The sequence below is a fragment of the Talpa occidentalis genome, unplaced genomic scaffold (genome assembly GCF_014898055.3).
Source record: "Talpa occidentalis isolate TD23 unplaced genomic scaffold, MPIMG_talOcc4v2.1 talOcc4.3, whole genome shotgun sequence".
Classification (NCBI taxonomy): domain Eukaryota; kingdom Metazoa; phylum Chordata; class Mammalia; order Eulipotyphla; family Talpidae; genus Talpa; species Talpa occidentalis.
This window is the reverse complement of record NW_023603184.1, coordinates 76202071-76215390: the sequence shown is the minus strand read 5'-3', so window position 1 is coordinate 76215390 and position 13320 is coordinate 76202071.

The window sequence follows — 13320 nt, the reverse complement described above, 5'->3', positions numbered from 1 at the left end:
ATTTTCAAAAATTATCAATTTAACCTAATGAATTCTGCTTCAATAATTATTTAGTTATTATCACCTGAGAACTGATAAGCAATATTTTCATCATCACTCATTTCTGAGCAACATTTTTAATATCCATTGAGTTTTCCATTTTTAGTCACATGGATTACTAAGGTATGATCAAAGTCTGTAATTTGGGGGAGATTTTTCTAGGTATCATTTTACTTTTGACTTCACATTGCAGTTAGAGCATGTTATATGCATGCTAGCAATCCTTTTTTTTTTAAAGATTTTTATTTATTTATTTACACAAGAACCGGGGTACAGGCCAGATGCATGGGAGGATGAGAGGATTCACCAGAGACAGAGCGGCAAACAGAACGGGCAGACTGACAAAATACTGCTAAGGGGAGCAGCAGGTGAGACAGGAGTGGTCTGCCACGCCATGTGGGACCCTTGCCGGCCGGGATCAAACCGGCTCTGCAGAGGCTGTGGACAGCTTCACAGCACTGTGCTCAACCACCTGCGCCACCAGGAGAGGCCCAGAATTCCTTTGATATTTGGAACAAGATCCACAGCTTAGTAACTGGGAGTTGGCTAAATCTCCATCTTATTCTGTTATGGAGTATACTATTACTTGTATGTTCACTAAATTAAACTTGCTGATTATCTTATTAAAGTTTAACACATTTTTTGTGTTAAATATCACATATCATGATGAATTTATTAATTTCTGCTTTAATTCTTTCAGTATTTGTTTTGCATATTTTAAGTTTGCATCATGGAGCATAAAAGTAGAAACATTGTTTTATGCTGAACCAGTTTTCCTTATTTCAGTAAGAATTTTTATATTTCATTTATTATATCTGACATAGCAATACCAGCTTTTAGATGGTAAATATTTGCCTGAAATGTTTTTCTACAATTTTATTGCAAACATTTTGTGTGTTTTTCCTTAGGCTACATGTATGACTTTTACAAATTGCACATAGCAAGGATTTTCTTTTTATTGATCCTGGCAGGCATATCTTTTTGAAGTAGAGCTTATTCCATTTACATTAATTTTGATTACTGATATACTTGTTTTTTTTATTATAAATTATTTCTAAATATATAATGGTAATGAGTAAAATAAGAAATTTGTTAAGAATCAATACTCCATAGACCTCATGCTTCTGCTTGTTTTATGACGGGAAGCACTGAATGACTTAGTTCTGGACTATGTGTTATAGATGATTTCTGTAAAGAATAGCCTTAGATTCTAGAGATGTAATCTATGTCTGGAGTGATAGGCAGTTTTATTTATTGTCTTGTACAATGAATATAAACCTTTTTTTGAGACAAAGGTAAACTCACAGCCCATTATAAAAGATTTTATGTCTTAAGCTTAAGATTCTTTTCCTGTAGCATGGCATTCTTCGTACGCAGGTGTTACCTGGATGTTTTCATAGTGTTCTACGGTAATAGTCCAGGGAACCAGCCCTGATACTCTGGCTCTTGCTATCACTGTAACTCCTTGGGTAGTGGACCATAAAATTTTGTGTCATTGGCGGTATTCATGAATATTATAAGCAGGGCAAAATCTCCAAATCATCACAGCTCTTGATAACCCTCCAGTATTAGAAATCACTAGCTGTGGGGTGCTTCCTAGAGGGATAGTATCTCTTAAGCAAGGAGGCTCCCATTGACCAAACCTAATTCTATGGAGAAGGGGACAAATGTGACTATTTGCAGCCAAGTTACAGAGTCTGTGTGCAACAAACCTTATAAATGGAATCTGGTGCATCACTAACAGCATCTTCTAAAGGAATTTTTAAAGTCTATAATTTAATTGTAGTTTTTAGTGTAAATATTTATCATCATCTCAAGAAGGTTGAAAGTACTTTCTTCCAATTGCATAGTTCAGACAAGTCTGATGATACCACATACACAAATAGAATGGGTGAAAAATTATTGACCATAGAATGAGATTTTTTGGGGAGAACAGGGCAGGTGCAGGTCTATCCAGGTGACTAGAAGTGAGACTGGAAGGAAGAACATGATTAAGAGGTAGATTCTCAGGATAAAAATATTTTTCACTTGGTACCAAAGTTGAAGCAGGTGGATTTCCTTGTTGTCACCTTCTACATGGTATTTCATCCCACTTTGCACAAGTAATATGACTCTATAGAACCTGACTTGAGCCATACATGCATTATGACCTTGCATAGGCCCTAAACCATGCACGCTCTAGAAAGCCAACAAAATTAAAGATCTATAGATATCTTTACTTATATGCCAAAATTCCTAGTTTCACTTGTTTGACATTGAATCAACTTCCTTGTAAGCTCTCTTACATATGTGTGTGTTTGTATGTATTTTAACTATATGTGTGTGTATATGCATATACATATATATAGAAAGGGTTTTATATATGTATTTCAAAAGTGATAGTTGTTTTTAGTAAACAGGTAATTAGAGTGTCTAGGTGATGAAGCAAAGTTTTTGTTATTTTTTTGTATATTCAGAAATTATGCAAACTGAAAATATATTTCTGATAAATACAAAATACATTGATTAATATATGTGAGAAATGGATATTTTGGTTTTATGTCTTAGTTCAATTTCTCCATATTACAATTTGGTAGCTGACATTTTCTTTTTTTTTTTTTTTAATAATAAATTTTATTGTTATATTCCCCATACAATTGCAGCCCCCCCCATTCTGACCCCAATCCCTCCCCCCCCCCCCCCGCCCCCCAAAAAAGTGTCTCTGGTTCATAGTTTTTTGTTGATTTTGATTTTCACTTTCTTATAGTTATTCATTTTCCTGGTCCCTTATTTAAGTTTTCTAGATTCCTGATATGAGTGAGACCATCCGGTATTTTTCTTTTTCTTTTTGGCTTATTTCGCTGAGCATGATCCCTTCCAGCGCCATCCATGTTGCTGCAAATTGCATGTGTTTATCTTTTTTGAATGCTGAGTAATATTCCATGGTATATATGTACCACATCTTCTTGATCCAGTCATCTATTTTTGGGCATTTGGGTTGTTTCCAAAGCTTAGCTATTGTAAACAGTGCTGCTATAAACATAGGGGTGCAGGTGTTCTTTGGAATGGATGTTTCTGTGTCCTTTGGGTAAATACCTAGGAGTGGAATTGCTGGATCATATGGAAGCTCTATGTTTAGTAGGTCCAGAAATCTCCACACAGCTTTCCACAGTGGTTGGACCAGTTTGCACTCCCACCAAAAGTGCAGAAGAGTTCCTTTTTCTCCACACCCTCGCCAGCATTTGTTGTTGCTAGTTTTTTTAATATGTGCCATTCTCACTGGTGTAAGATGGTATCTCATGGTAGTTTTGATTTGCATTTCCCTGATGGCAAGTGATGTTGAACATTTTTTCATATGCCTGTTGGCCATTTGCATTTCCTCTTCAGAGAAGTTTCTTTTTAGCTCTTCTGCCCATTTTTTGACTGGATTATTTTCTTTGTTGTTGTTGAGTCTCATCAGCTCTTTGCAGATTTTTGTGATCAGTCCTTTATCATTAGTGTTGGGTGCAAAAATGTTCTCCCAGTTGGTGGGGTTTCTCTTTGTTTTGGTTATTGTCTCTTTTGCTGTGCAGAAGCTCTTTAATTTGATGTAGTCCCAGCTGTTTATCTTTGCCTTCACTATCACTGCTTTGGGTGATGTGTCTGTAAAGATGTCTTTGATGTGCAAATCACGTAGTGTTTCGCCTATATTTCCTTCTATATATTTTATGGTTTCAGGTCTTATGTCTAGTTCTTTAATCCATTTTGAGTTGATTTTTGTGTATGGTGTGAGGTAGTGGTCAAGCTTCATTCTTTTGCATGTAGCGACCCAGTTTTCCCAGCACCATTTATTGAACAAACTTTCTTTGCTCCAATGCATAGTCTTTGCTCCTTTGTCAAAGATTAGTTGACCATAAATCTGTGGGTTTATTTCTGGATTTTCTATTCGATTCCATTGGTCTGTATGTCTGTTCTTGTTCCAATACCATGCAGTTTTGATGATTATGGCTTTGTAGTATAGTTTGAAGTCTGGGAGTGTGATGCCTCCATTCCCTTCTTTTTTTTTCAGGAGAGCTTTGGCTATTCGGGGTTTTTTGTGATTCCATATGAATTTCATCAATAATTGTTCTATTTCTTTGAAGAATGACATTGAAATTTTGATTGGAATAGCATTGAATCTGTATATTGCTTTTGGAAGAATGGCCATTTTAATAATGTTTATTCTTCCAATCCACGAGCAGGGGATGTCTCTCCATTTCTTTGTGTCTTCTTCTATTTCTTTTAACAGTGTTTTATAGTTTTCTTTGTATAGGTCCTTTACCTCTTTTGTTAGATTTATTCCCAAATATTTGATTTTTTTTGTTTCAATAAGAAAAGGGATGGTTTTTTTGATTTCTTCTTCTTCAGATTTATTGTTTGTGTATAGGAAGGCTACTGACTTTTGTGTGTTGATTTTGTATCCTGCCACTTTACTGAACTGATTGATGAGTTGAATTAGCTTTTCTGTGGAGTTTTTGGGGTTCTCTATGTATAATATCATATCGTCTGCAAATAGTGATAGTTTGACTTCTTCTTTTCCTATTTGGATTCCTTGGATGTCTTTCTCTTGTCTTATTGCCCTGGCTAGGACTTCCAGTATTATATTGAAAAGCAGTGGTGAGAGTGGACATCCTTGTCTTGTTCCAGATCTTAATGAAATTGCTTTCAGCTTTTCACCATTGAGAATGATACTGGCTGTTGGCTTGTCATAGATGGCCTTTATGATGTTGAGGTATGTTCCTTGTATCCCAAGAATTTCAAGGGCTTTTATCATGAATGGGTGTTGCACTTTGTCGAAAGCTTTCTCAGCATCTATTGATATTATCATATGGTTTTTATATTTCTTTTTGTTGATGTGTTGGATAACGTTGATTGATTTTCGGATGTTAAACCATCCTTGTGCCCCTGGAATGAATCCTACTTGGTCGTGGTGAATTATCTTATGGATACATTGTTGGATTCTGATGGCTAAAATTTTATTGAGGATTTTTGCATCAGTGTTCATTAGGGAGATTGGCCTGTAGTTTTCCTTTTTTGTGTTGTCCTTGTTCGGTTTTGGTATTAGTGTAATGTTGGCTTCATAGAACGTGTTTGGTATTGTCCCTTCCTTTTCAATTTTTTGGAAGAGTTTGTGAAGGATAGGCACTAATTCGTCTCTGAATGTTTGGTAGAATTTATTTGTAAATCCATCAGGTCCTGGGCTTTTGTTTTTGGGGAGGTTTTTGATTACCATTTCAATTTCTCTAATTGTAATTGGTCTGTTTAGGTGTTCTATTTCTTCTTTATCTAGCTTTGGGTGATTGTAGAGTTGTAGGAATTTGTCCATCTCCTCTAGATTGTTAAACTTGTTTCCACATAACTGTTCATAGTAGTTACTGATTATTCTTTTGATTTCTGCTGTGTCTGTTGTGATTTCTCCTCTTTCATTGATGATCCTGTTTATTTGTGCTTTCTCCCTTTTTTCCTTTGTGAGCCTGGCTAGGGGTTTGTCTATTTTATTGATTTTTTCAAAGAACCAGCTTTTGGTTTCATTGATCTTTTGGATTGTTTTTTTAGTTTCAATTTCATTTATTTCTGCTTTGGTTTTTATTATTTCTTTTCTTCTACTGGTTTTGGGGTTTTTTTGTTTTTCTTTTTCTAGATCTTTGAGCTTCGAGATTAGGTTGTTTCTTTGAGTTCTTTCTTGTTTCTTGATGTGAGCTTCTATTGCTATATATTTTCCTCTTATTACTGCTTTTGCTGCATCCCATACATTTAGGATATTGGTGTCCTCCTTGTCGTTCAATTCAAAAAATTTTTTAATTTCTTCTTTGATCTCCTCATTAGTCCAGTGGTCTTCCAGTAGTGTGGTTTTTAATCTCCATGAGGTAGGAAAGTTCCTTGCCTTCTTTTTATGGTTTATTTCTAGTTTGATGCCTTCATGGTCAGAAAAGATGGTTGATATGATTTCAATCTTGGTGTATCTGTTGATGTTTGTCTTGTGCCCCAGTATGTGATCGATCCTGGAGAATGATCCGTGTGCGCTTGAGAAAAATGTGTACTCCGTTTTTTGGGGTTTAGTGTTCTATAGATGTCTGTTAAGCCCAAATGCTCTAGGTCCTTATTTAGAGCTTTGGTTTCTTTACTTATATTTTGTCTTGTTGATCTATCCATTGTTGATAGTGGTGTGTTGAAGTCTCCCACTACGTATGTGTTTTCTCTGATGTCTGTTTTCAGAGAGGACAACAGTTGTCTGATATATTTTGGTGCTCCTTCGTTTGGTGAGTATATGTTAATGAGTGTTATTTCTTCTTGAAGTATTGTCCCCTTGATCATAATGTAGTGACCATTGGGGTCTCTTTTTATCTTTTTGAGTTTGAAATCTGTTTTATCTGATATAAGTATAGCTGTTCCTGCTTTCTTTTTTGTTCCATTTGCTTGTAGGATTGTTTTCCATCCTTTAACTTTGAGCCTATTTTTATCTTTTGTAGCTAAATGTGTTTCCTGGAGACAGCAAAGGTTGGGTTTTGTTTCTTAATCCAGGCTGCAACTCTGTGTCTTTTTATTGAAGAGTTTAGTCCATTTACATTTAGAGTTAATATTGATATGTTAACATCTATATTTGCCATTGTGTTTGTCTTTCCTTTGATTTTATTTATTTATTCTTTTAATAACTTTTTTTTTTTTGGTCTTCTTTCGTTGTTATTCGTCCCTCTGAGGTTCTGGCTTTAGGACTCCTTGTAGTATTTTTTGGAGTGGGGGTTTAGTTGCAATGAAATTCCGGAGTTTCTGTTTGTCTGGGAAGGTCCATATTCTTTCTTCAAAGAGGAAGGAGAGCTTTGCGGGATAGAGTATTCTTGGTTGGCATCTGTTTTCTTGGAGTCTGTTGACTATGTCCCTCCACTCTCTCCTTGCCCGTAGTGTTTCTTCGGAGAAGTCTGATGTCAGCCTGATTGGCTTTCCTTTGAATGTGATCTGTTTCTTCCCTCTTGCCAGCTTCATTATTTTTTCCTTGTCCTGGATTCTTGGGAGCTTTACTATTATGTGTCTTGCTGTATTTTTCCTTTCGTTGTGGAAGTTTGGTGTTCTTCTTGCTTCTTGTATATCAATTTTCAGCTCCTTCTTCACATTTGGGAAGTTCTCTTCAATTATCTCTTTGAATATTTTCTCTGTTCCTACTTCTCTCTCCTCTCCTTCTGGTATTCCTATAACTCTTATATTTCCTTTCCTCATGGAGTCAGATAGTTCCCGACGTCTTTCTTCATTCTTTTTCCTTCGTACTTCTCTTTCCTTTTCTGTTTTGGTTCTTTTTATTTCTGTGTCTTCAAGAGCACTTATTCGTTCTTCCATTTCATCAATTCTGCTTTCATTGCTTTTCCCAGAATTCTTTAGTTCTTCCACTAATTCTTTGATCTCCTGCATTTCTTTTACTTCCCTCTTTAGGGACTCAATTTCATTCTTCTGATCGTTGATTATTTTTCCCTTATCATTGTTTTCCTTTATGACTTCTGTCAGTTTTTTAATCACGGCAATTTTAAATTCTCTTTCTGGAAGGCTCAGAAGTTCTTCCAAGTTACTGTCGTTGCAATCTGGGGGCTGGTTTTCTTTTTGTGGTGTGCTTTTTCTCTGGAGAGTTGCTAGGTTGCGTGTGGTTCTTCTCCTCCCTACTGTCTGTTTTCTAATTTGCCGTATGCGTTGGGACACTGTGTTGTTGGGACTGGCCGGCATCTTGGGTGGGCTTCTCTGCTCCCCTCTGGTTCCTCCAGGAGTCATCTGTCAGTTTCAAGCAGTCTTTATTGGAGAAAGGTCCCTGTCCTAAAATGCCGATGTGGGGACACACTCCCCTGTGCGCCTGGTCTGCCCCAGCGGTGGGTTCCTGTTCCCCCTCTGGGCTTGGACTGCAGGCCAGAGGGGGTCTGGCGTGGGCAAACTTCCCCCGCTCACCTCTGGCTCCTGAGGAAGCCTTGTGCAGGTAGTCTTTACTGAAGAAATGTCCCTGTTCTAAAATGGTGATGTGGGACACACTCCCTGCGCGTCCAGTCTCAGACACACTCTTCTGCGCGCCTGGTCTGCCCCGGCTGTGGGTGCTCGCTCTCCCTGTGGGCTCAGACTACTTGTTTGGAAGGGGCCCGGTGTAGGCTAACTCCCCAGCTGGCCACTAGCTCCTTCAGGAGCCTGTGCTGGCTTCAAGTCGCTAGGTGGCGCCAGAGATCTCTCCTAGAGCCCTTGGGGAGCTTATTTTCCACCCCGTGGGACAGGGAGCAGAGCGGGGATGGTAGGGTAAACCTCAACGGCTTTGGGGTGCTGTGTCTGCCTTGTGCCCCACCGTCGTGGGGAACCCACGCCCCTAATTTCGTGCCCCGGGTCTCAGTTCCAAAGCCCTCAGTTCCAGGACGCGGGCTGTAGCCCAGTTCAGTGGTGCGGGAATGGCGCCTTTTGCACCGCTCCCGTGCCTGGACGCCTGGTTCCTGCTCACTCAGGGAGGGACCTTCACCTCAGTGAGGACCTCCGCGCGTCTCCCCGTAAGCCTAAGTCGTCTCCCAAGCCTAGGTTGCAGGCGCGGGGACCTGGGCAGCCGCGATTCTGGTCTGCACTTGCTTTTCAAGCGCGCCAAGCGCGCAGCTTTCCCGCGCAAGCTTACCGGCAGCCGGGCTGTGTGCGTGTCTCCCGGGGTCTTTGTTCTTCTCTAATGGCGCCCGGAGCCGTTCGCTCACCGCCGCGGCGGATCCTGCAGGGTTCGCCTCAGCTCCCGTTCACGGGGTGTGGTGGCTGCAATAGTTCCTTTCCACTCACAGTCCCGCTTGCTGCGTCGTTTGTTCTTGTGGGCCGTTTTGGTTTGTTGTTTCCCTCCTCTCTGCTGGTCGGAGAGTGCCGCCTCTGTGGGCGGGGGAGGGGAGCAGGGTTCTGCGCTTCCCTCCCTTCTAGTCCTCTTTTATGGCCACTTTCTTCTTCGGGCAGTTTGCTGGTGTCACCCGTTTATCTTCCGTGTCCCAGTTCTCACTGGGACCTGCCGCTTTTCCTCCCTATTAACTTTTTTTAATGGGAGATCTTACTCGCAGTGTCTCCTCGCCGCCATGTTGCTCCGCCCCGGTAGCTGACATTTTCTAAGAAATTTGTTATTTGTTGTTTTTCATTGTTAATATGGTATTTATATAGCACTAAATTCTAGCTCTTTTCTATACCTCTATTTAATTCATTTTAGTTTCTGAAGTTATATGTGCCTTCATATTCGAATCCTGATTATATTTGCAAACTATTCTTTTTAAAGATTTATTTATTTATGCAAGCACTGGGATACAGGCCAGAGGTGCGGGAGGGTGAGAAAATCCACCAGAGACAGAGCAGGGAGAAGAACAAGGCAGAAGGACTGAAATACACTGCTGATGGGAGCAGCGGGTGAGACAGGAGAGGTCTGCTGTGCCATGTGGGAATCTCCCCAGGCCGGGTGGGAATCGAACTTGTGCCGTGGAGGCTGCGGACAGCTTCACAGTGCTGCGCTCAACCTATTGCGCTACTAGGGAGGCCCTATTTGTATTGGTGATTTTTATTTCATTATTTTCCTTAAATAGAACCATATCTTTCCCACATTTCGACCTTTAACTGAAAATCCAAAATTTTCAAGCTAAAATGTTTAAAATACAACACAATATTTTTATCTCCAAAACTGCAAAATTGTATTCTCAATCATCATTTTTAGCATTTTGTGTATTTGACAATACATTTTGGAGATATTTTATTATAAAAAGATAAACCAGTGATTGGATTAATCTAGTTGGTTGATTTCTTTGTTACTGAATATAAAAGGAGGTGAATATGCTGTCATAACAATGACATAAGATTAAAAAAGAAAGAAAAGTGGTCAGTCGACTGTCTGAAATTGAGTAGACTGCTAAAGGTAATTTTAAAAATGTCATCCATAACTATGAGAGCAGCTGCTATTTTTTTAAGGACTATTCTAAATTCTTTCAGAATAAATAACAATAAAATGATGTTCATCCTTAGTAAATTTGCATTCTGGTTGGGATGTCAATTTATATAGACTTCAAAGTATAACTGAATAAAAATGTAAAATAAACTTCTAAATTGTGTGACATGATGTCATCTCATGGTTGAAAATATATAAGATAGGCATAAATCACTTTCTCTTTTAATGAACCAAAAATATTACTATAATCTGGTAAAGCTCATAACTGCATTAGGATTATTTCCATTTTACTTCTCTTTCCCACATTTTGAGGTCTATATCACTTCTTTTGTTTATATATTAGTCTGAGAAACTGTATGTTGGAAATGTTTCCAGGAAAATCTGAAAAGCAAAGAGTTCTTTTCCTTTTTTAGTAAATGTCTGATTAAATTTAATAGAAAACCAGCTTGAATTAAAATGTTCCCTGAGTTTCACAGCTCCTTCTCATTTAATATATTTGTTTAGAGGGAATTTCATCTTAAATTATAATAAATTGAGTGATAAGAGATAGTTGCCTATCCTGTTTTACTTTTAAATTGAAATTTATTTTTTAATTATTTTCATGTTAACTTGGAGAACATCATCCAACCACTACATACATTTCTGTTCAAATGTTATACAGGAAAATTATTTTAATTTTTTCTCCTAAGTATTGTACAAAAGCCAAACTAAAAGAAATAATAAGCAGGAAAATGATTTGAAGTCCTTTGACTAACTTGGATATAAATTCTTATATTGGTTGTTTTTGCCAACAGAATTTTTATATGCTCTTAAACCTGACTTTGCAGTGAAAACTTGTTTTCAGAGAATACTGTATCAAAGCTAAACTAAAGATTATCATTACACTTTGTATGCCACCCACCTTGGATTTCAAAGGAAATTCAGTCTATTAGAATCAAATGACATAGGGAATCAACCTGAATAATTCCCACCACTTCCCACTTCCCATTGGTAGAAAAATTAAAAAATATGTATTCATTCTTTTTGTCCAGTTAAATGTTCTGACATTTATAACACCCTTTGATAAAATTCAATGATCACAGACCAATGTCAACATCAGTTTTCCAATCTTCTTTTCTCACTAGTCGTAGTACACACAGATTATCAACTATTATGAAGAAAATAATGTGATTTGAAAAAATTTTCATTTTTAAGTTTGTTGTGATTTGTGAAGAGGCTTGAACTATACTCATTTAAGTTTTTAAGGTATTAATTGATGAGAAGTAAATAGCAGGTGTTATAGTGCAAATGGAAGTCAGAGTTTAAAAAAAAGGAAGAGTGGCAAACTCTGGGCTTGGAATTCTGAGTGAATTCTAATCTATGTTTATTAGAATTCTCCAGTCATCACCAAAGGTGTAACAGATTGAGCCAGGGAAATTTTCAGATGTCAAATGATCTCTCTCTCAGAGAGTGTAGCAAGGTTAAACTAAAGATCTGCTTAACTGACTTCCTGGCTTAGTTCCAGCATGTGCAATGACAAAGTTCTGAAGTGTAAAGTACTTAATCATTAAGACTGCCCTGGAGAAAAACAGTTCACAGGTTTCTCCACTACACACTACATGGGAATGTTGTCTAATTAACTCTTTGCAAGACTTCTCAAGCTAAAGGTAAAATTTTTGTCTGCATTGTAATCATTTACCATTTCTAAGTATGCTGCTTCTATTATTAAACATCCTTAAGGGATTTTGATACAGTATTTAGCACCAACCACATGCACTAATATACAGGTTAGCAGTGTCCAAATAACTAGGAATAAAAGGAGGATATTAACATCCATAAATAATATGTAAAATGTTGTATGGAATTGTACAGAATGAAAAGCATGATTTCATCATTGAAGAAGCACCAGAATTTTACTTATAAAAAATAGGAAATTTAAAAATAATGACAGAAAATTGTCATTAATTTCAAAATAATGACAAACTTAAGATAGAAGAGGTAAAAAGTAACATATATTCATTGTAGAGAACTGAATGAGCTGACATGAGGCAAGTAAGAATATTTAGAGTACAACTCTAACTACAGGTTGCCCCAATGTGGTTAGATTAGAGAGACAATGTATGATTAAGAAATGGTTATAGATAATTCATAGTTGAACTTGATATCAGACTCTTAGTCCATATGTGAAATCTTTTTTTTTTTTTTAATGCTTGCCATCTCTTTTTTTTTTTCTTTAATATTTATTTATTTATTTATACAAGCACTGGGTACAGTCAGAAGCGCGGGAGGGTGAGAGAATTCACCAGAGCCAGAGCGGGGAGCAGAGCAGGCAGAAGGACCGAAGTACACTGCTGAGGGGAGCAGCGGGCGGCAGGAGAGGTCTGCGCGCCATGTGGGACCCTCCTCCTGTGGCCGGGGAGCAGCCGGGGATCGAACTGGCACTGCAGAGGCTGCGGGCAGCTTCGGAACCCAGCGTTCAACCGCTGCACCACCGGGGAGGCCCCATATGTGAAATCTTTTGAAGATTTCTGAAACGGCAAATTATTGTGTTTAAAGATTTACTTGGCAATATATTTAGGATGGACTAACCTGAAGAGAGTTCAAAGCCAGGAGATTTATTGTGGAATCTGGTTATATTATTCATCCAATTTAGTCTAATGAATGAATTAGATTTTGACACCTTAGACAACCAAGAGGTTGATGTTGTAAACATATGGACAAGAGGCAAGCAATGAAGGGAAGGGGATAAGATTTTGAGCATGTTCAATCTGTGAACAGGAAGTAGAAGAAAGGCTCCTAGAGAGAAGTCAGAATGAGTGTTGAAGAATTTGGAGTACTGACTGAGGAGTGAGAATTGAAGACCAGTGACTTAGTTAGGATTCTAAGGACAAGTGTGTAGATGTCTGAGATTTTTCATCAGAAAGTATCCAGATCTGCTTGTTATATCCTTAAGTAGGTACTTTTTTTCTTTTTTTTTTTTAAACTTTTTTTCTTTTTTATCTTAGAACTTTGAGATTATATTTTTCTTGGTGTCTCTTTGTTTAACATCTGTCTCCACAATGGGCCTAAGTATTATTCACAAAAACAAAAAACACAGCTTGCACTTCTAGCAGAAGAAATTTAAAATAAGAAATTGTATTTTGGGATGGGGTGAACAAAAGGGAAGTGGTGATTCTAATCTAGATGACTTGTTCCCTCTCATAGGACATAAAAGATTGGACAATGTTGCTAGGCTGCTTTTTTCTGGAATACTCCCGAGATATTTTGAAACTGTCTCACAAAAAAAAAAAAAAAATCCCTTTTCCCATTTTCGCACTCTCTCCCTCATATCTTGATGGCTTTGAACAAAACTTGACTTTCCAGAGTCCTCTAGTATTTGCCTTACCTCAGTATCATTTTTG